A 23,386-nucleotide genomic window follows, 5' to 3' on the forward strand; every position below is an offset into this window, starting at 1 on the left:
CCGAACGACATTAAAATACTTAATGGACCGCTTAATATTATGTCTCGTGTACAACAATGTAATAATGTATGGGCGATGAGCTAGGAACGATTTGATCGTTATTTTATGAATATCGATGGATAAATATGTATTTAGTATGTACAAGAAACAGTGTAATGAAATCGTATTGATTCTTTCTAACCGAATTTCAGGCACAGCGGCTAATCTCAACGGAGATCAGCCAAGTACGCAGGAGATATTATAGTGCATAAGCGTAATCGAATCTGCAATCCCTTCGAGGAGCATGCAGATATGATTTAAATAGAATTTAATTCTGTTTTCGGTGATAGCCTAGTTGCGAGTGGAACGGACTGCCGAGACGAATGTCCGCCGGTTCAATACCCAATACCAATATTCTTTGTGAATTCTTGCTGAAACGATGAAAATATCGTGAGGAAATCTGCATACCTGAGAAACTTCTCAGGTGTGCAGATTTTAATTCTTATAAATAACTATTTATATGAATTTTGAAGGTAGGTGAAGCCTGCCAATCCACACTAGGCCAGCGTCATGGACTAAGGCCTAATGCCTCCCGGTAGTAGAGGAGGCCCGTGCCCAGCAGTGGAACAGTATATAATACTGGACTGATATAATTATTTTTTATTATTAATTCTGTTTTCGCAGATTATTATAATAATATCAGCCCTGTATTATATGCTGTCATGCTAAGTTCAGAGCTATGCTCGGAGAATATTAGTAAACGGTAAACACTATGATTAGACAAATGCTTTAATCGGTTAAATAAAGCATAATTTTATAATTTCCTCAATTAACCCATGAAAGCATATTTCCATAAATCATATAATTGCTAAACATGACAATGAAACCGTGGAGTGCAATTTCACACATTGCTTCATAACTTCAGGATGTGAACCGTTTTGTTACAAAGTTGTTAACTGCAGGAGCTACATGATTGTAAAATCTAAGACTCCATTACGCAATAAACGAACGTCGTAAAGCCATACTTTATTGCAACTTCTGATTGAAAACTACTAAAGGTTGCAGTTCCTTGGGCGAGTTTTCTTATAATTTGTAAATTGTATCGTGTTTTATACAAGTGACTCCACTGCATCTGATGGTAAGTGGAGTGGGGTCCAATAGAGATGATTACGATGATGATGTCAACAATGGAGATGATTATCCCTCGTCAAACGACATAATTATACCGGCCTGTTGGAACCGGATATACACAGGTTGATACCGGAACGCGACACTGGCGTGGGCCACTATAACGGATTTAAACACCTTGTGTACGGTGGTCGCTATCCGGGCGGATATAAAATATATCCTTCCATAAAAAGTGGATACTGGATATAATGTCTTTCAAACCAGAACAAACTAATTATAATTTTTTTGTATTATGAACAATGTATTTATAATAATTTTGAAAAGAGCAATGCTAGAATATCTGGCCCGTTCTTTGGTGGAAACTGTTTTCCGAATTGGTGGTAGAGTAAAAATATACGGCATCTAAATAATGTTTAACATTTTACTGATTCGAATAAAATTATTAGATTTTTGTCTCCTTTCTCACACATGCCAAACGAATATTTTTAACGGTCAGAATATTTTTATCAACTTTCGTTCGTGGGATTCATAACCAGGACCTTTCTGTCACCAAAAATGTGGTGCAGAAATTTTATTTACTATAATAACATTTGTATTTAGTATAAATGATTGTATTCTGTTTAACATTTTATCGGTTTAATTAAGTTATTTCATTTCATTAATCACAACAGTGTTCTTTTTGTGTATCGAACCCCGCAGTCTACACCAAGAGAAATACTGCGAATCGACTACTGAAATCTCCCGGCTTAGCAACCTGACGACCTGAGGGACCTGGAGGAAAGTTGAGAATATCCAAGGGAACGAAGAATGGGGGAAGGAAAGAAACCCGCTTAGAATGGGCGGAGGACATGCTCGCGAGCCCTTACAGGCTTTCATGTGTAGTTACAACCAAGAGGCACATGCTGAACTGTGTGCCTGGAGCCGCGGCAAATATCTCGCCGTGCATGGGCGTGCATTCAGTGAGAAGACCGACCGCACAAGAATTGCCTCGGAAAGAAAACAAAACAGTGTCCGTCCAGAGCTCCTTAGCGGCCGTCGTAACATACAAATGAGGCTGGTCGATTGATTCACGGGCTAAAAGCAATAGTTTGCTAAAAAAACATAAACTGATCACTTAATCTAGAATATAAACCAGGAAACCTATAAACCTAGACGTGGGTAATTGAAAAACTACACCGAACCCGTTAAAGTTAGTAGTTATTACCGTCGTAAATAATAAAAACTACTCTTATAGTTCAACACATGTCCTGTTTATCCGAGACTATATTTTATATCCGGGCTTTGATGGTTTAATATAGCTTGGCTTATTACTGTTTAAATGTAGGGTCATTATGGCGTTAATAAATGAGGCCACATATTTTTAACCAAAATTTAGGTTCTTCTTTACTAATTGTTTTGATCACGTTGTGGTTTAAAGCGAATATGGCGTGTCAGTGTATTTCTGACTAAAAGTATGATGTTGTCACTATGACGAATTAATTCTCTTGGTGGCATTCTAGTACCATTAGATAATGTGATTTTTTTTTATTGATAGTCATTTTATTCAAAACATATATTTTTTTTAATATCAGCGGTTCGAGTAAATTATTTTAAAGTCCAATTTTCAAGGAGATAAGTATATGATTTAATTTAGTAACGCAATGACAAAAGTCTATTGCCAGTTCCAACAGGCCGGCATAATTGTGTCGACTGCCGAGGGGTAATCATCTCTCGTCAGTCGACGTCACTGTTCCATGACCGTATTTATGTATTGTAAAAAAAAATCCCTATATATTGGATTTTGGGAGTATCGTTGAAGGAGCTGTAGTTGTAAGTTGATATTGTCTCGTCTTTAGAATATTTGGAACTAAACTTTCTTTTAACCAAACGAGACTAGGTAGCATAAATTTGATTTCAATCACCAATACATCACTAATGGCTAATACAACTAAACCAAACGAACTGAAACCTTTCAAGTCAGCACAAAACCACTTCGCAGTCTTATTGGTGACTATAGCAAAGGACTTAACTAAACGCTTTGACTAAATAATGCCTTTGCAATTGGTCACAGGAAAACAGAATAGAAAAAGAAAATGCAGATGCCGGTTGACCCAATTAGTGTTCTACACAAGTTTTAATCACGATTTTGCTGTTTGTTTTTTAACACATTTGCAGTTTCAATTTGTTTTAGAATCAACTAGAATTTCGTGCGCTCATGCTTTTAACAGTTCGGTTTATTTTTGGGATTATGAATTATTTATATATAATAATGTAAACCTGATTTTTTTATTCTCAGAAAAAAATATTAATATGTAATGTGATTGAACAATGTTTTATTTATGCAACTGCAATTTTGTATTTGTTCTTTATTTCCACTATAATATCTTCTATTTAATGATTAAACAAAACGTACCTTTTTGTGTGTTTAAAATTACACAGTAGGCCCGACCATTATTTATTTTGCTCCAAAGTATTTAGCTATCCCACTGCAATACCTTTACCTTACCTACGACCAATGAGCCAAAAAACTTTTTCATAAATTTGTCACGAGTAAACAGGTGTCGAGCGTATTACCTCACAGGAATAATAAGCAAAGGATGCCGTCTTTAGACCGACACCTATATATTCGCTTTGTGTAATTTGTAAACGTATCATGTGTTTAGGGCTGCCAGTTGAATAATGGTCTTACTTTTTGCTGTAGGATGTATTCTATATCCGCCCGAATAGCGACCACCGTACACTAGATGTTACACCGCCATAGTACCCCACGTAAGTGTGTCGCGTTCCGAGATAGGCCTGTGTAAATCAGGTTCCAATAGGCCGGCATAATTATGTCGACTGCTGTGGGGTATTCATCTCTCGTCAGTCGACATTTTAATATACACCACTCCATTTACAATCAGGTGCAGTGGGTTCATTTTGCGGTGTACACCTCACGTATTTTAAAAAAAATATAGTTATCTAGACATTGAACTTTGCCCGCAGTTATATATAGAATGTCTCGCTCTGTACTTTTCTATATATTTCAGTCCAGAAACTGGTCTTGTTTTGTGCCAATTTTCATTCAAATTTATTCATCGGTTTCTGCGTTTATTTGTAGCAAAAAAACTTCTTCCCCGCACTTCCCCCCGCAAATATCCCTCCAACTCCATTCCAGTATTTCAGTATTCCAGTATTCCATTCGTAGGTTTCCCTGCAAGTTGACTGCAGGGACGTCTATTCAAAACCTATTTGTTATACACTTCTACCTTTATCTTCAATACAACTATGTCATAACAAATAATATTTCCACTTCCACATGCGTCCGATATTGAACCAACCCTGCGCTTGTGTGAAAAGTAAATAGGATAACGCGGGACGCGGTCCTTCAAGCCAGGTAATGTTCTGGAAGTAATGCCCACATTCTGCAGATCACATTTGCTTTGTGTTTTATTTATTTACATATTCGCATTGGTCCGGGGTACTTGGGTTTCTAATCTATTCACGTGATCGAATATCGCTTTCTTCATGTGGGTCTTTTATATCCAATTTTATTTTTATATTTGGGTTGGTAGGGTTAAATGCAATAGTATATTTATATATTATAGATTTTGCTCGCGGCTTCGCCTGCGTGAAGGAGTTTCCGGGATAATTTTTTTACGACTTACTTGGTATGTATCGTTGTATTATAAACTAATTACACAAAATCATTATAAATTATAGCCTATGTATTAGTCTTATATATTATCAATATAAATGTAAGGTTTTCATCCAAATCCGTTACGTAGTTTTTTCGTGAAAGAGGAACAAACATACATACATCCATACATCCAACCTCACAATCTTTCGCATTTATAATATTGGTAGGATTAGTAGGACTACGTTTTAGGCGTTTGTCGGTTGTCATAGCTACTTTAATTACTTCTATCACGATAGCCACATCGTAGCTATGATTAGTAGTAAATAATTCAATCAAGATGAATGAATGAGAGAATAATGAGTGTGGCAGAGGCAATTATGTTACTTAACCGCCAAATAAATTTGTGAGCCTTAAAATCAAATGGCTGAATCCTATGTTTTTGTGAAGAATGGTAAGTAGCTACTGTTATGTTTATATAGCTTGCTATAATTTTTGGTGACACGATAACTGCATGAACCGCATAAGATAAAATTTGAGAATTTGGGACAGTTCCCATAAGAAGATCAGGGCTCAAATTTTATCATTACAGAACCTGACAATGAGGCACATAATTAAGCCTGAGTTCTTGCTAATATTCTACATACATACATACATACATAACATCACGCATTTTATCCCCGAAGTGGTATGCAGAGGCGCAACTAGGGCACCCACTTTTCGCCAAGTATGTTCCGTCCCATGATGTGATAGGGGGCGAGCCTATCGCCATATCGGGCACAAATTCCAGACTCCGGGCTGATACTGAGCAGAAAAACCCAAATATCACTTTGCCCGACCCGGGATTCGAACCCAGGACCTCAGAGCGCTATTGTACCGGACGTGCAATACAACTACGCCACCGAGGCAGTCGAGGCTAATAGTCTAGACACGAAATAAACATTGTGAACTAAAATATGTCAGATCCTCGTCGGACCTTGATTGATTGTTTAATATAGTGATTTAATAGATTCCACACAAAGAGATTCAAGACTATCGGTAACCAGAGCTGGAAGGAAATTAAGTAAATGATTATAATAATAGGATCTCATTGTTTTAAGTTGTATTGATTGAAATGACAGCCTCGGTTGTGTAGTTGCCCTGCATGCGCGGTACGGCAGCGCTCCGAGGTCTTGGGTTCGCATCCCGAGTCGGGCAAAGTGATATTTGGGTTTTTCTTCTTAATATCAGCTTGGAGTCTGGAATTTTTGTCCAATATAGCGACAGACTCACCCCCTATCACATCATGGGACGAAACACACTTGGCGAAAAGTAGGCGCCCTGGTTGCGCCGCTGCATAACCCTTCGGAGATAAATGCGTGATTGTGTGTGTGTGAATGACAAGACAAGCAAAAACCTCGCCTGATTATCAAAGCTACCTTTGCCCACTTAGTGTAATGTAATCTGATATTATGGATTTTACTTAAAAATAACTTAAAACTCACGTGTACGAATTTTGCATCGATGTCACTTGTTATTGATACGTAATTAGACTAATTGTTGATTTTTGTATTAATAAGTTTAATGGTATTCAAATAAATGGCTGAACGAGTAAGATATGTTTGATTCAAACCACCTGAACCTTTTAACATTACATGGCGACTCTGCCAGCCGGCGCAGGCCCGCGTTAGCGTGCGACGAGCGGTATAATTATTTGAATATTAGAGAGAAAAAACTATATTTAAATGAAGATAAATGTTACAAAAATACACTAACATTAAAAAACGCGGCACTGGTGTAGCCCAGTTTTATGTCTTCAATAGATTCATTCCTGCATAATTTCTTCGAACCAAATGAAATTGTTTTCGAACTTCACGCCCAATAAAATTACCTAGAGCACAACAAATAACACCAATTAATATTTCAGTTCAAATTGTTATTGCTCTAAGTTCCGAACCCTTGGTTCACACACGGTCTCCTGTAATCCTAAACCTTGTAACTACCGTTATTGGAGTAATTAACACCATTTCAAATTCAAACTCACCCTTCAGAATAACCTTAAAGTTGGCCAAGTTGTTTATAACTTGTATTAGTTTGATAGATTTGATTTTCTTATGATTTCATATTTTAGAGGCATTTACAATTTTTGAGTTATAAATTGTTCCGAGAAAAGATTATTTTTAATTTCTGATATTGTGGAGATGTTAAGTTAGTTTTATTATATCTGTAAATACAAAATTGTTAGAAAAACATGAATAATAAGTTACACTATTCTCGAATAACATATTTAGCCACATCTTGATTTAATTATTTACTAATTAGTAAAAAATTCACACTAAAGACGCCGCGTTATAGGGATAAACTAGTTCATAAATCTAACCCAATGTATCGAAGAACTAAAAAATTATGTACGCAAAAAATATTACAGGAAAATTTCACGAACTACTTTGATAATTAAAAAAAAATCACGGAAATCTACCCGCTACTCTTGAAGTAATTGGTGCAAATACATAAAAAACCTTACGAATACAGCACCTCCTCCTTTTTTAAAACGGGTTAAAAAGACATCTTAGAAATCGAAAAGATCTCACAAACAAAACACACGCTGATTTGTTTTTATATGCGAAATATAATTAATAACTATTTGGAATTCTCTGAGCGCAAAGGTCTTTCGAAGAAACGACAAACAGGTCCAAATAGATCGAGATATATTCAACGCATGATTTAATGTGAGCTTTCTTGGAAACAAATTGAACAATGCTGGAATTTTAAAGGGTCTCACAATTGTTTTTGTGTGCCAGTATGTAATAGAGTCCACTGTAGTTGTGGCGGTACAATCAATGCATGTACCGCTACAGTAGTTCATATGCAAAATGTATTTTAAACAAAGTGCATCTCTAGTTATCAGAAAATAAATGTCTTAAATGTTTTCTGACACCGGAACGCAGCGTATCCCATTGCCTATACAAATTGTAAACCAAAGTGACTTCTTCGATCAACCATATCATGATCTAACTGACCTGTAAGAATCTATCTTGATTAAGGCACCGCGCAGACTTTGTCAAGATAGAGAGATAAGATTGCCGAGAATACTACTTGACGTTTACACGTCTAAAAATTGCTTTAGCAACACCATCAACTTCCACACGTGCCAGTTTCGTTAGTGTTTTAGTGTCATTGGTGTTTCTCAGCAATAGCGTCTGCGCGTTGCCTAAGAGTAACATTATATAAACCTTAATTTCCATCATGACCATTCCATGTAAGTTAACGTAACAGGCCAATGGAGCAATTAATAGTGCCGGTTGAATTCCCAGTGCGAGTTGAAAGTTCAAATATCCACACGTAACTGCTCTAGTAGTTTAGCAACTGTCTCGTTACCTTTAACGTTTAGTAGCAATTGATACTACGTAAGGGATTTCGTTGTTAATAGTGTTTCTGGGTTTAGAATGCTATCGAAAAAGGCCTTACTTTCGTGGGCTGGGCCAGTACATCCACATGATTGATATTATCTTTGATCTTCAATTTACTTAAAATAAGGTGCAGTAAAGTCACTTTCTCTTGCTACAAAAATAATTGTGCAAGGTTTGGATTATATGACTGATGGAAGTTCGGCAAAATGTGAATTCATTAGTTCTATGCATACCCTTAAATAGGTCCAGAATTTATATTCTTGATCTTCCTGCCTTGCCCCACTCTAATTTGGAATTGACGATTTGTTTGTCACTCACAAATCTTGTCAAAATATTTGGTCTATTTCCAGTTCTCCTACTTTCAACCCACTGTCAGTAATATCCTAAGCTATTTTTTTTATTATAATAATTATTGCTCGATCGGAAAATGGAACTCAAAATTACTAGTAACAACGGAGGCCCTACGTTAGCTTATAAAATGGATATTAATGTCTCACCCTTTTTTAACACAAGCGTGATACTAATTCTTTTTTAAATCCTTTCAGTTCACGCATACATCAATATTTATTCTCGCAAAAACTCGAACAAACATTCCGTGCGTTTTTCACACAAAGAATTTATTTTTGTTAGAACAAAGATATTTGTTTTGGGAGTAAATTCTCTTTTAGTACTGAAATCGTTTTAAGAAACTTAATACTCTTTTTATTTTGTGTTCGACTTTTTCGCTTAGCAAACATTTTCTTTCTACCTAACTTAATACGTAATGCGAACGTAAAGACATGTAAAGAAATTCAGTAGTATTTTTTCTCAGAAGGTAGATTTGTTTTGAAGTTTTACTAGAGTTTAAATTCTGTCCTGAGGCTTTTAATGTTTGACATTATAATGAAGTTACTACAATGTTTATTTTTTTTAAGTCCATTTCGAAAACGATTAAATTCATGTAAAATTTATAAATAAATGTGAAAGTTATAAGAGTGCGCAGGCTCAGTGCTATAACTACCTTCGTATGTGACCGGTGACCCAAAACTTGGTCCTACTCATTTCTGTACCCACGAGTCTAATATGTCTAGGCAGCACGGACAATCATGCATATAGTTATTATATATCTTTCTATTACATTAAAAGTGAAGATGAAAATAAATAAAATTTATTTCATATATTCAATTATGGTGTAGGCGTGCCAAAAACTATTATATTGCATGTTGTGACCGCCTTGTTGTTTTTCTTTTATTTAGTGTAAACAACATTGTAACAACTATTGGCTATCCTAAATATTAACAAATAAATAACACATAAACAAATAAATAAACTAAAAGTATTATGTATTTAAACTCTGATCATCATTTTAAAAATCTTAACTGTTATATTTTCGGCTTAATTTTCCGAAGCAAATTAAGGCTTCCTGGAGCATAAGATGTATATCCTTCATTGTAACTTTTTCAACAATCTTGTAATACCCATCCATTATGGTTTTGTTTTATTTTACCTTTCATTTCTTCCGCCATACCCTTACATTTAATAAAAGTAACATTCCTTCTTTTGAAATGATTTGTGGGCTTTCATTCCATGACCCAGATATTTTTATTGTTTCCTTTCGCTTTTCAGTGTATTCAATCGACATAAAATATTTATACCCTGTACTGAAGTGAAATGTCACCTGATGTGAGTTCTTTATGAACCTTTTTCATTAGGGTTAATTTTTAGATGAAACTTTTTAAATGCAAATGTGAGGCTGTGACGCAATTTATGTTTAGAGCAAACTATGTACATGCAAATTTAGTTAATTTGCAAACGTGTCTTCGTATAGGCAAGTTGAGTTACATAGTTAGATGCCCCGTTTTTTAATTCTAATACTTACTGTCTCGGTGGCCTAGTTACGGTACGACTGCAGTGCTGGAATCTTGGGTTCTATCCTCGGGTTGGGCAAAGTGATATTGGATTTTGTAGCGGGAAAAGCATTTCGCCTTCTTTAAACGAGACTTAAATAGAGTGCTCACCTCCAGGTAGGCAACGGCTTGGCTATGTTGAGGTTGCATAGATAAACACAAAGCTCTTTATAATATAATGTAAACTGGCAGCATAATAGTATCTATTTGAATAATTGTATTTCGAATTAATAACAATGTACTTTTGTTACTAAGCGCTGTGTGCTAGCTTGTTACAGTTTTCTTCTAACGTGTAATATATTAGAAAAATATAAGTTCTTATTCTATCAAACATCTATTTCGCTTTCATGCTTATTCTGCCGTGCAACTCTGCAAGGTGGACCGCTTGCTCGATTGCCTATTAAAGTAATAAAAAAGAAACATTAATTATTTTTACTGTTACATTGTAATTTTTTTCATCACCAACCTACGAATTGACTATGTTGTAAGTATTTAATTATATCTTTCTCTTCCTCCCGCCGCTATGCCACGTCACACGCTCAAGGTTATTTGTTAAATATTAGTCATTTAACAGTCAGGAACTTTTTTTATCATCCTGCCTGCCATCTATCTCATTTGGAGGTGACCAACCAATAACGGACAAATCATATTAGTTTAATCATAAAACAACGTCTTGTAATTCCAGAATAGTATAAGACGCAACGTAAAAATTGCCAGTCAAAATATCTTCATTATCCCCAGGTGAGTTAACGTGCGTACAGCAATCTAATTCGTATCACTTGATTGCGTTCCCTCAGGAATATTCCATTACTGGTCTCTATTTAGAATCGATTCCTCCAATACAACTCCAGACGGTTTATCCAACGTAATTCCTAATTAATCACACACCTGTCTTGGTAATGTTTAGCGAATTGTTGCTTTATCTCGGATTTGAGTGTTACTCGTTTGTTTTTCTTTAGTATCAAGAATTAACAGGTTGGTTGTGTGAAGGTCTGAAAAACATTAGATAAAGATAAACATGCCTCAAATGAGTTATTTGTATCGTAACCGGGGTGAATAGGGATGCAATCTCTTCGCCTATGTATTCATCCAATGCTGAGTGTAGGCCTCTTGCAATGCACACCAAGTTGTTCTGTCCAGAGCAGTCCTCATTCAGCTTCGTCCCCTCATGTGGAGCAGGTCGTCGGTCCACCTCATTGAAGTCCTGCCCCGGTTTCAGTTTGACAGATCAGGGATGCAATCATGAATAGGTATATTTATGATAAGTCAATCATAAAAATGTTTCTGAATTATGGCTTGCCTTAACGCCGAAGGAGAACATCGTGAGGAAACCTGCATACCTGAGAAGTTCTCTGCAGGAATTTTGAGGGTATGTGCAGTCTGCGAATCCGCACTAGGCCTGCGTGATGGACTAAAGCCTAATCCCCCCGTGCATAGCAATAGAACAGTATATAATACAGGGTTTATATTATTAATATTAAACACAAAGACAACCTCACGAGCTCTTATCTCGTTAATAAATAGTTTTCAATTTCTAGCACTAATCAAGGTTACAATTCCGTCACTCCATCCTTGCAATTATTAAAAGACCACTTTTCCTGTTCATGCTGGTTGGTAACTGATAGTAACAGCCTTTCTCAATATTTTAATAACAGATTACGAACAGTTGAAATGCTTACTTTTGGTGGTTATCTATGCTTCTCTAAATTACAATAGATAAGAATTGAAAGATACCTTATCCGCGAAGTTTAGCTATCTATCGGAGGGGCGAATATTACTACTGTCATTGGTGCGTATCGATTTTGCCAAAGATAAACATAAAGATATTAATCATAGTTATAATAATTTATATAGTATGTTACTTAAAGTGATTTGCGCAAAAAGTTATCTAATAATATTGAAAAGAATTATAATAGTTGAAAACATAAAAGTAGTCAATATATGGTTTTAAAATATAATATAAATGATACTCAGTGCAAAAATAAAACGCTTCGACGGGTGTACTCACTAGAGTTACTGGATATTGAAACAGCAGTAATAGAGTAACTTTTACTATCAAGTTAAAATAGCAAACACCAGTAAAATTTTAGTAAGTAATTGAGACCGACCATAAGTGTACTAAGCTTTGTCTATTGATATCTATTGCCGAGAAAATAGTGTATAAGTTTGTTAAACATTAATCTATATTGAAACCCATGAACTAAATGAAGCAGACGTTCAAATTGGGAAGTTTGGTGGATGTACAAGGGTCAGGACCGCCGTCAGTGGGACGAGGGTTCGAAAACATGTGCGGACTATCGGTCGAAATGACAAACCCATGGTGTTTGTCATGGTCCAAAGTATATTTAATGGTAAATGTAAACAAATAGTACCCTTTTTAATAAATACTTTAATATCTGTTTATAACATCAAAGATAATTGAAGAATGATTAATATTAATATGGTTAAATTCATAATTAACATAATTTTAGTTTCTCAAGCTGATAATAATGCTTGGCTCTGTATCTAACTCTTCTGCCACAAGAGCATTGAACTGGTTTGTAGCATTTATTAAATTCATAATAGTATGCATTATTCTCTCATCAGCGGAAGATAGAGATGTTTCACTCACACATTTCGCTAACTGTATGGTCTTATATAAAACCAATAATTCAACCAGTAAAAATTCTGAACACCTCAATGGCATTGTATTGCATACGTGGTACGACCACCGCAGCATATTCTTGAGTGAAATTGCAGGTCGAAGAGATATTGGATTTTTCTGTTTCATATCAGTCAGGCGTAAGAAAATGTACCAGATAAATGGCAAGAGACCCGCCCTCTACAAGGGACCTAACTTAGCTGGCAATTTTATGCCTACCACTGAAAAGGGAAAGGGCATGATGCACTCACTGTCTGTGGTAAAATAAAAGTTCCCAAAGTATTTTACTACACGACCCTGCTGCGTAAAATAGAAATGTCCACGCCCCACTTCCCTTCAGTGCAAGAGAAAGTCAGAGGGCTCACCAAGTATCCAAACTAATATGTTGAAAGTGAGGTTGTTGATTTGTTATGCCTTCGCTCCTTACTGCCGATAATAATAACCGATGATCATGAAATTTTGCATATACCATATCAAAGATACAGAAGGACATATAGTACCTTTCGGATAGGATAGTAAATTATTTATAAAATCAACATTAATGCCCCCTATACCCCCCTCCCCGTTATCATGCATTAATAGGGGGACGCCATTTTGAAAAACAATGTACTAAAATGAATACAATTGAACACCATCAAAAACAGCGATAATCCGCTAATTTCTACACACAAACATGACAACAATGATCCACCGTGGCAGCGCTAGGAAATTTGTTAAACTTTTGGGTCTAACAACTTCGGACTGCGTCGTCTGACAGCCGCATGGTAATGAGTTGAAAACGCGCCGCCATCCCAACTTCAGCGTGTATTAAACACGTGGAATTTGAATTTTATATTCCATATTGGAATGAGTGCTGGAATATGTTTAATGTTCATTGGTATAAAAACAAAGTTATTGGTAGTAGTGTCAGTAAGCAAAGGAATACGTACTCAGATGGAACCTCTCCAGGGGCCGTAGCTGCGAAATCTTCTACAATCATTAACGCTAACTTTATGTATGAGCATAACATATCGTAGGGAAAGATCTATTAAGATATGTCGTCCTCAGGCATTTTCTTTTTGTGTTTACTTGATATTATTTTCAAAATGAATAACCCCCACAAGAATTAATCGCATCAAGTCAAAAAGAAAGAACATGTAAAAAGCCAGCGTTATCAACTGACCAGATCAGACAGCAAAACCTAACTAAGACAGATCTATCAAAGGTATAGAATTTTCTCACCACGAAAAAGCAAAAAGCACGTCAAGACATTTTAAACCGAATAAACAAACCAATATATTTTCAGCTACAAATGCCGGTAGGATTTGAAAAAGGAAATCCAATGAATCGAAAAAGAAAAAGTCTTTCAATATTTTTTAATACGCAAATCCTCGCGTCGAACGCTCTCAAGTTTATTTGTTATTCAAATTTCGATGATCGGAGCAATCAATGCGAATAAACAAATCCGTATTACTGTCTTAGAATTATGATATTACGGCAAAATCACGTTTTGTAAAAATAAACATGGACTAAATCGAAATATCAGCAATTCAATAAAATATACTAATATTTTGATTATAATACACTGTTGCCATTATCAGAATGATTGCCAAATTATGACATCCATGAATAGTTCCAAATACTATCCAAAAGAATTTTCTGACACTTACTCCATTTGGAATCCTAAAGTATTTGGACGGTATATAGAACGATACCCGGTCAAATTATTTTCATACTGTCCATGTTGAATTAGAATATTTTATACTCATATTAGATAACATTCATCCTCTTGTTAATGAACTTTGATATTCCGTAAATCCATTATAAAATTATTCGAGATAACTGCCTCGGTGGCGTGGTTGTATTAACACGACTGCAGTGCTGAGGTCTTGGGCTCGATTCCTTGGCAGTAATAATAGATTCATTCGACTTAGTATCAAAACGGGGTCTGGAATTTGTGCCCGATATGGATAGACTCGCTACCTATCACGTATGGAACTAAAACTAATACTGAGGATCAAGACTTATTTCGAGCTATGGGAGCCTCTAATGTGTAAATAAAAGGAGTGTATATATACAATGATTTAATACATTAAATCATGTATTTGTTTGCGCTAGTTCAAGTCTCAAGCCTTGTTACGTTGTCATAAACCGTGGTAAAGGAGCTCGGTCTGTACCGTCAGGTTGTATCCCAGCTGGTACTGACAAGTTTAGTAATTGTACGTTTCTGCAGACTGCAATTTAATTAACAGATTCTGTTTAACCACGCCTGAGGTAAAGCTTATTAACGGACATGACCTGATTATCAAATACTGAATGACAAACGCTGAGATAAGTATTGAAGAGAATGCTTTTGGAATTACCTGATAAAGGAGTTATTGGAGGGTTATATTTACAAGAACGTTGTAAATTATGGACAATGATGTATGTGTCTTGATAGTGACTACCGTACACGAGTAGTAAAATCCTCCATTGCGGCCCACATCAGTGTGTCGCGTTTCAGGATCAACCTGTGTATATCCGGATCCAACAGGCCGCTATTATGTGTCGACTGCCGAGGAGTAATCATCTCTCGTCAGTCGACATTCTATTGGAGCCCACTCCACTTACCATCAGGTCCAGTGAGGTCACATAGCCGCGCACCTATAAAAATATATTAGAAACTCAATTTAACCCCACTGCAGTAACAACTATTGATAACAAACCAGATAACTTAACACTGCTTGGCAACGATTAAGAGCTACTTAGATGAATATGAGAGACCAACTGCCAAGTAAACAGGAACAACATCACCGGTAAGTCGCATTACCACCATTATTACTATATAGTATGCCATCAAATTTCATTAGAGCAAATACCCCATTCGATTTGATCAGAGAACAGTAATATAATCCAGTTAAAAGTAAAATTCTCTTGACCCACAATCCCGCAACTCGACAAAACTCGGCGAAAGTTCACAAGAAACATACTAACTGTCGCATCACCGAACGAATCCCTCGGTGGGAAACTTTGATTTTATTTTTAAATCTGACAGACGACTGGAGGTCGACACGGAAAATATTGCAAATTCAATTTCTACGAATCAGAAGCAACGGTTTTAACGTGGATGTATATTTGAGGACTGAATGTGGCTCGTTTAAAATATATTAATATTTTTTTACTTATAAGTATATTTATTTGAATATTATTTACATAATAAACATTTTTGTGAATACGAAATAACTAAATAAATACCTAATCGAAAAGGCCGCCCAGAACCATACCAGGTGCAAAGATGCCCAAACAATTGTTTCACTGGTTATAGAATTAACTTTGATTCTGGAGGCATTTCTCGCGAAACATAATTTTTCTATTACGTGCCTGCAAAAGTCAGCTATTAAGTACATTCAATAATTATTTACGTAAAGCTACCAGCTGTCTTCTCTATGATGAAGATTAAATTGTTCTATAGCAATACAATCACATATAGGCTCTATTATCACATATTGATATCCCTTTTGGCTCTATTAGTTTATTAAAATTAGTTCTAAAAAGACTGTTTCTTGAAATCACATAATATTAGTTGCATTTTTATGAAGAGGTTAAAGTATTACCTTATCTAGATCCTAATTTAATAGAACAAAACCAAATAATTTCAATGACATCCTATCTTACTGACATTATAAATTCGAAATTTTATGAAGAAGACAGGATTGTTTCATATTTGTCAGAAGCAAAAGCCAAAATGTTAAACGGATTGGATGAAATTTTACACACGAACAGACCACGTCACTGACCCTATGGTTAAATAACTATACAGATAATAATAATCAATAATAACCACATCCAGCAATCCATATAAAATCAATGTTCAACTATCCAAGAGTTACGTAACGCAATTGAAGGTAACGATAATTCTTGTCATCGGACGAACAAAGCCACTTCTAAATTCCAAATCTGTTTCCAATCAGATAAAGGTTTCTTATTAAATCGGCTTTATCTGAACCGTTTTCATAATCATCGATAGCAATAACTTTCTATTGGATGGTATTGGAACTTGTGGTAATTTGTGTTTTACGTTGCGAGAATATTATTTAAGCTTGTTTTATACTATAAATGTTTCTCGTAAACTAGAGATGAGGGATTTTAAAATTCATATGAATTAAGTCAATCAATTTTAAATTAAAAAAATGTAAGGAACGTGATATTTTGCTAATATTCTAGTCTCTAACTTGCGAGAAATTATTTTTATGTAAACTAGCCTTAATATTAATTTTTACCAAGATATCGAATTCCTTTTCGACTTTACAATACGGTTAAAAAAAATAAGACGTCATTCGTAAAAACGGAGTGATTGCCGTTTTATAAATTATTTATTGTTAAGTCATTAATGAAGCTATTAATAATTTGTCGGTTATTGCCAGAATCAGTGTATATTTAATAAAAAAAATATAATAGTTATTCACGTACTAGTTGTTTCTCGTGGCTCCGTCTGTTTAAAAGATCTTTCCCGCTATAAAGAAGCTCACTCTGTACTCTTCTAGGGTCAAAGTCGCGTAATCTTTGCAAACTTTCGCGCTTATAATAGAACACCCACAAATAAATTGTCAAACAATTCGTCCTACTTTCTTTCTTCTACTAAAATTGTAGTCATAGTCACTTTCACTTTTAACTACACATGTTTGCGTCTTAAGTTTTAAACACCTCACATTATCTAGCCTTAGAAATCAAATGTAACTCAACAACCAAATCAACCGCAGTAGAGTTGAACCCGTCTCAAAGCAGTTTAATCTCAGTATCAACTATAATGTAGCACAAGTCATCAAACTACGTGTTCTGCGTATTGTATTCAGATGCAGAAACTCACGTGCCACGTTACCGCGCATTGATTTCGACTGTTATCTTGTAATTGTATGCAATTGATTGTATGATTTCCATACTAAATTTATTGGTGTCAGTTGAGTATAGTCAAAGATATGAACTCCTATGGCTTTGTATAATTTGAAAGGTTTAAATTTCGAACACAAATTTAGATTTAATAAATAGAGGTTAAAGGCTCCTTTGATAATCAACACTCAGTCAGTGTCTCTATGCTAGGTCTTCATAGACTATTGAGAGGGTTTAATCTTTAGTCCATAACGCTGGTCCAGTAAGAATTGACTAACTTCACGAGGTTGCTTTACATAACGCACCCTTAAAACTAAGATGAACTTACTTCAAAAAGACCATTTGTAGGAAACAAATAAAAAAGATTTGAAAACAATATAAAAGGTAGTGAAAAGCGGTCGTGGCGAAAGTGAGAATCGGTTTCTATACTATAATTTCTTTTTTCTCATCATAGAGTTATAGAGCATGATTTGGATGGTCGTTTTTTAACAAAATTAGTTATTAAGTCACTTTGTTTCAAGGGTGCGATATATACATTAGAGATGAAATTCATTTATGAATATAAAAATAAAATAATTACAATATTGTTCTTTTTATCTTTAAATATCCAAGACCCTCTACAAAATTGGTAAAATAAAATTAATAAAATGGCGTCAATACATTTTATGACACAATACCTATTGTAAGCGATGCATTATCCGATTCTTTAGAAACGTTGTTATGTTATTATGTAGCAATTTGAAGGAAGCGGCGTGAAAATTACTGGTACACATTGTAAAGAAGACACGGGGGACTCGACCCCGAGAAGTTTAGAAGAGCAAAAAAAACATAACGCACAGGTTTAGTATGACATTTCCAATCACCACGGTGTAGTGCCATATTTCCTGGGATTGGTAAAGTAGTAAGGGATTTGTATAACCACAAAAACATATGAATAACAGTAAATAATAAACTAATTTAAGAATAAATAAAATTACCTTTATTAAAATATATTAACCCGAAATTCCCTTTTATGATGGAAAAAAGCTAAATTAAATTTGTCCTATCCTAAAAATATTAACATTAAACAACAACATTAATCCCTTCTCTTATAGATAAGTAATAAAAACCGCATTTTATATCCACATCTAAGGGTGGCTGCCTGGAATTTCCTCTATTAATTAGTTATTGTTCTAATAATTCAACTGGTTTTTTAATATGACCCCCATACAATAACAATTGCTCTAGCCAAATCCGTCGCCGATTACACGGCGCGTTGGTGCGAAAATGTCGAAAATCGTCTGTACCGCGTTGATTGTACGAAGCGATTATGTTTTGCAAGCCTTTGATATTCTCAAGGTGTTTGATGTGCTTTGTAAAGGGCTGTATTGAATTCGTGATTACAAAAACACACGCGTATATTTTAGGAAATTGAAGTTTTTAAATCCTGATGATTTTTTTGTGTGAACAATATCCGTTAAAATCGATGCCAAAGGAAAATAACATTTATTTGTTTTAAATTACAATTGAAATTTTTTACGTTTTTTCATGGTATTTGATTTTTAGCGGTTAATATAAAAATATTTTATGTACGATGTACTATCTCCGCCCACGCATTATAAATACATATTTTATTTTACTAATAAATTTTATAACTACCTTTTTTGTAGTTTGGTCACTTCTTACCCAATCTTTTGCTTTTCCGATTAAAAAAAATAATAGATACAGAAGTCCCTCTTACATTTTTTATAGATGGGCGGTAGTTATATTATGTACTAACTTCCGCCCGCAGCTTCGCCCGCGTGGATTTTGGACTTCAAAAATGGAGTCGGTCGCGAACGTTCGAGAATGTTCGTTTTACGAAGCTACTCGCTAGGTGATTCGCTAGCCTCTAGGTGCCAAGCAAGCCGCCTGCCTGTGCGTTCGCGACCTTATATATATACAAAAATAATCCTTATAGCATGATTCAGTATTCACGCATGATGGCTTATTATTAGCGTATTTCATGTATAACATTGGTGTTTCTATACTGATTTCTATGATTCTTTTTATGGAATATTTAATAATGTTAACTTTTTTAAGACAAATATAATGAGAAAGCTTCGAACTGCTAAGCTATCGGGACTTACACGTGTTATTGTGAGTCAACCATAAAAGATAGACATATGCTGTCGTGGGATATTTTTTACATAATTTTAAGGAGAACTTTTCCGTCATACATGATTTCTATGTAGCTTTAACCATTAAGGTTACACACGCGACGGAAGCTTAAAAAATGGAGTAACTTCTCCCGTTTTCCCAACATTTCCTTCACTGCTCTGCTCCTATTAATTGTAGCGTGATGAAAAGTATACTATAACCAGCACAGGAGTATGACAAATAATTGTACCAAGTTTCGTCAAAATCTGTCGAGTAGTTTTTGTTTCTGTAACGGTTATACAGACAGACAGACAGACAAAAATTTTACTAATTGCATTTTTGGCATCAGTATCGATCCCTAATCACCCCCTGATAGTTATTTTGGAAATATATTTCATGTACAGAATTGACCTCTCTACAGATTTATTATAAGTAATAGATAGATAATGATTCCAGAATACACAATATTATGACCACCTATGAGGAAAATCTGTTAATAATAATGTAGATTACTGTCAATGATACCAAAAGGGCCTCGATCAACATCTCCAGAAGCTTTAATTGGTCGCTGAGTAAAAGGCCAAATACAGAGGGCACTATTGCTGTACACGGGACGCATTGTGAGCAGATTTTTCACTTTGAATAGGCATTTTTGTTGAGCATCCACCGGCGGTTAGGATTTTGAAACTGGCCATCAGAGAGAGATTTTTTAAAAATATTTTTATATGCATTGACAATTTTGACATATATATTCAATGCAAAAAAATATACTTTTAAAATAACAGACATAAATGTAGATTTAACAATTGAGCAAAGAAAATTAAATGTACACCAATTAAACGCATCAAGTAAACCGCACAAATTGCACAAATTATATATTTATTCAAGTCTGTTAGCAGATTTAATTGCGGCTTCACTAGTTAATAAACATCTTCAATGGTATTAAATGGTATTATTAGAACCGAGTACAAAGTTGTCAGATTGCATTGTTTGATCTCAAAGGATATCCTTTGTTGCATCAGCCAGTTTCGAACCTTGCTTTGTTTGTTTAGAAATGTTTGGAAGTTCGTTTGTGATTAAAATCTAAAAATGATGTGAATTTAAATGAGAAGTTAGCGCATTTAAATTTTTTTTTGATTCTTATAGTCAGGTTGTCCTTTTCGCTATGTATGTTCCGCCCCATGATGTGATAATTTGTGAGTCTCTCGCCATATCGGACAGTAACACCAGACTCCGAGCTGATATAAAAGCCACAAAACCCAAAATCACGTTCAAAGCCAAGATTTCAACCCTGGACCTAAGAGTGGTGTCATACTCCGCACGAAGTACAAAATATACACCGCCGACGCAAACAAAGAGTAACAAAATATTAAAAAGTATAAGATTATCAATCGATAACTTATTAAAATTAAGTAGCAATATTAGTTTTGTTTGTATAAAAAAATGTTTGACAAGGTGAAGCCGCAATTAACGCTCAATATGGTCATGATAATATATCCTGCACAGTTGTATAAATAGACTCCACCTTCTCACGTTTTCGTTGTAAAATGAGAAATGTATGCGAAAATAAAAAACAGAGTTGGCATGCCCAACCACATTAATTAACCACGAAAGTTAACTAAAGTATCTTGTTTAATAAAAGCACTTATATTTTGCGAAGTTTATTATAAGCAATCGTTCTCTGGGGCGTGTGTTGACTTTGCAAGGTTTCATATTAATTATATCAAATGTACCATATCTTACTTATAAACTAGGTATTGCTTGCGGCTTCACCTGCGTTAAACAGTTTTTCTGGGATAAAATTCCCGCTATATATTTTCATATATTGTTTATTAAGACTCGAATTATCTTCAGGCCAAATTTCATCGAAAACCGTTCGTTAGTTTTTGAGTTAATTGCGTTAAGATAGACGTGGTGGGCGACTTTTTTTCTAATATTTTTAGGCGAAAGCTTGTAAATATGCTATGATTTTTGATACAAATAAAAGTAAAAACTCTTAAACAGTTTTGGATATAATTTGGCACATGGATAGATAATATCCTATATTAGACTAAAGAATAAATTTTATCTCGGTAATCTGCTACTGGCGAAAATATTCAATTTTAAAATGATTTTGGCTTACTGAATGTCATAGCGGAAAAGCTGTCATGCAGGCCAAGCCGCAAGCAAAACCTTGTCACTAATACCGATGCATGTTTTTTTACCGTTGGTTTGATTCGGATTCTTATGCTGTTATTCTTGAGATTTCGAAACGAACCAAAAAGACTTAATGCCTGTAGACATTTTTTCCTGATGCTATGACAGACAAGTGCTTTGTTATTTCATTGAATACAATTAAACTCGATAAAGAAAATATTAAATGCACTTCTTTTTTTATTCCTGAGTGCTCTTTTATATGTCACGGAGCTAATTATATTACTATCTAAGTCAAAACCTTCAAGACATATTTTAAACAATTTTACTAAAGGTTAAATTGGAAAAAGTTCTATGGCTTATACTAAAATTCGGTGTATCTGCCTTTTACTCAAATCTAACATATTCATAACATTTCCAAACTCACATATCTATTACTATGATGGGATTAACGTGGATATATTAACCACAAGCAACGTGACACGATTTCAACCGGTTTATCGGAAATACAGCGTCAAATTTGGCACCTGTATGCGAAGTAATTTCCATATAAAATGCATGCGACCGCGCCTCTCAATGTACAGAGCTAATACTTTATACATGTAATTCGTTAGCAATCTAAATGCATCAAATTGAGTTTTGTACTGTGTTTAATAAAGTTCATTTTGTGTTTTGTAAGGTTTGACTGTTCTATTTGACATAACAGATGGATGAAATAGTAACAAAGTTACAATGACTTGCCTCTAAAATTATAATATAAAACATTAGTAATAATGTTTCTATATAACTAAAAATTTTACAATCGTGACGATACACAACAATCTAATGATTTAAATGCAAATGTAATTGTCTCCGTGGCGTAGTATTACAGTATGACTGTAGTGCTGAAGTCTCGGAGTTTCGTTTCCCGAGTCGGGGAAAATGATAAAATAAAATACTTTATTTCTCACGTAGGCGAACAAAGTTGCACTTATGAAACGTCAAAACAAAGCATAAGAATAATAATTATTATTTCTAAACAACTATTAAAATAGGGATAAAATGTATAATAAAAACAAGGTACAAACCGAAGTAACCAGCTCGGGCTGGCAAGTAGGGGAAAATAGAAGGATAAGAATATTAGGGTTTTCTGCTCAGTATTGGCTCGGAGTCTGAAACTTTGCCCGATACGGCTCGCCTTTATCAGAACATGGGACAGAATACATACGACGAAAAGTAGATGCACCAGTTGTATCCCTGCCTACCTCATCGGTTACAAAAGGTGTCAGTGTGTGTAATTAACAGTTGAAATCTATAATCAAAACGAAAAAATAGATTTTTTAACAAAAGCAAAACGTAATTTAAGCACAACCCTCAAATAATTCAATTCGATAATAATTTAACGAAACCCGATCTTTTGAGGGTCTAAGCGATTGAGTTAACTCGAGAGAGCAAGGCAAGTGTCATATAATTATCGAAAAATCTTTTACAGCCATTTTCACATCGCAAAGGATTACTCTTAAGTAAAATTAAAAGGTTTTGAGAATTTGACGGCTAATTTTTGAACAAACAAGCACTTAAAAAATAGTGTGAATTTAATGAATTATATTGTCTAAAGGCTTTATACCAATATTTTAAAAAAATAAGTGCAGACTTCATTTAGCTTAGTTTAACAGCTTAATTAGTTACAAGT

Source organism: Manduca sexta, chromosome 6 (genome assembly GCF_014839805.1).
Source record: "Manduca sexta isolate Smith_Timp_Sample1 chromosome 6, JHU_Msex_v1.0, whole genome shotgun sequence".
Taxonomy (NCBI): Eukaryota; Metazoa; Arthropoda; class Insecta; order Lepidoptera; family Sphingidae; genus Manduca; species Manduca sexta.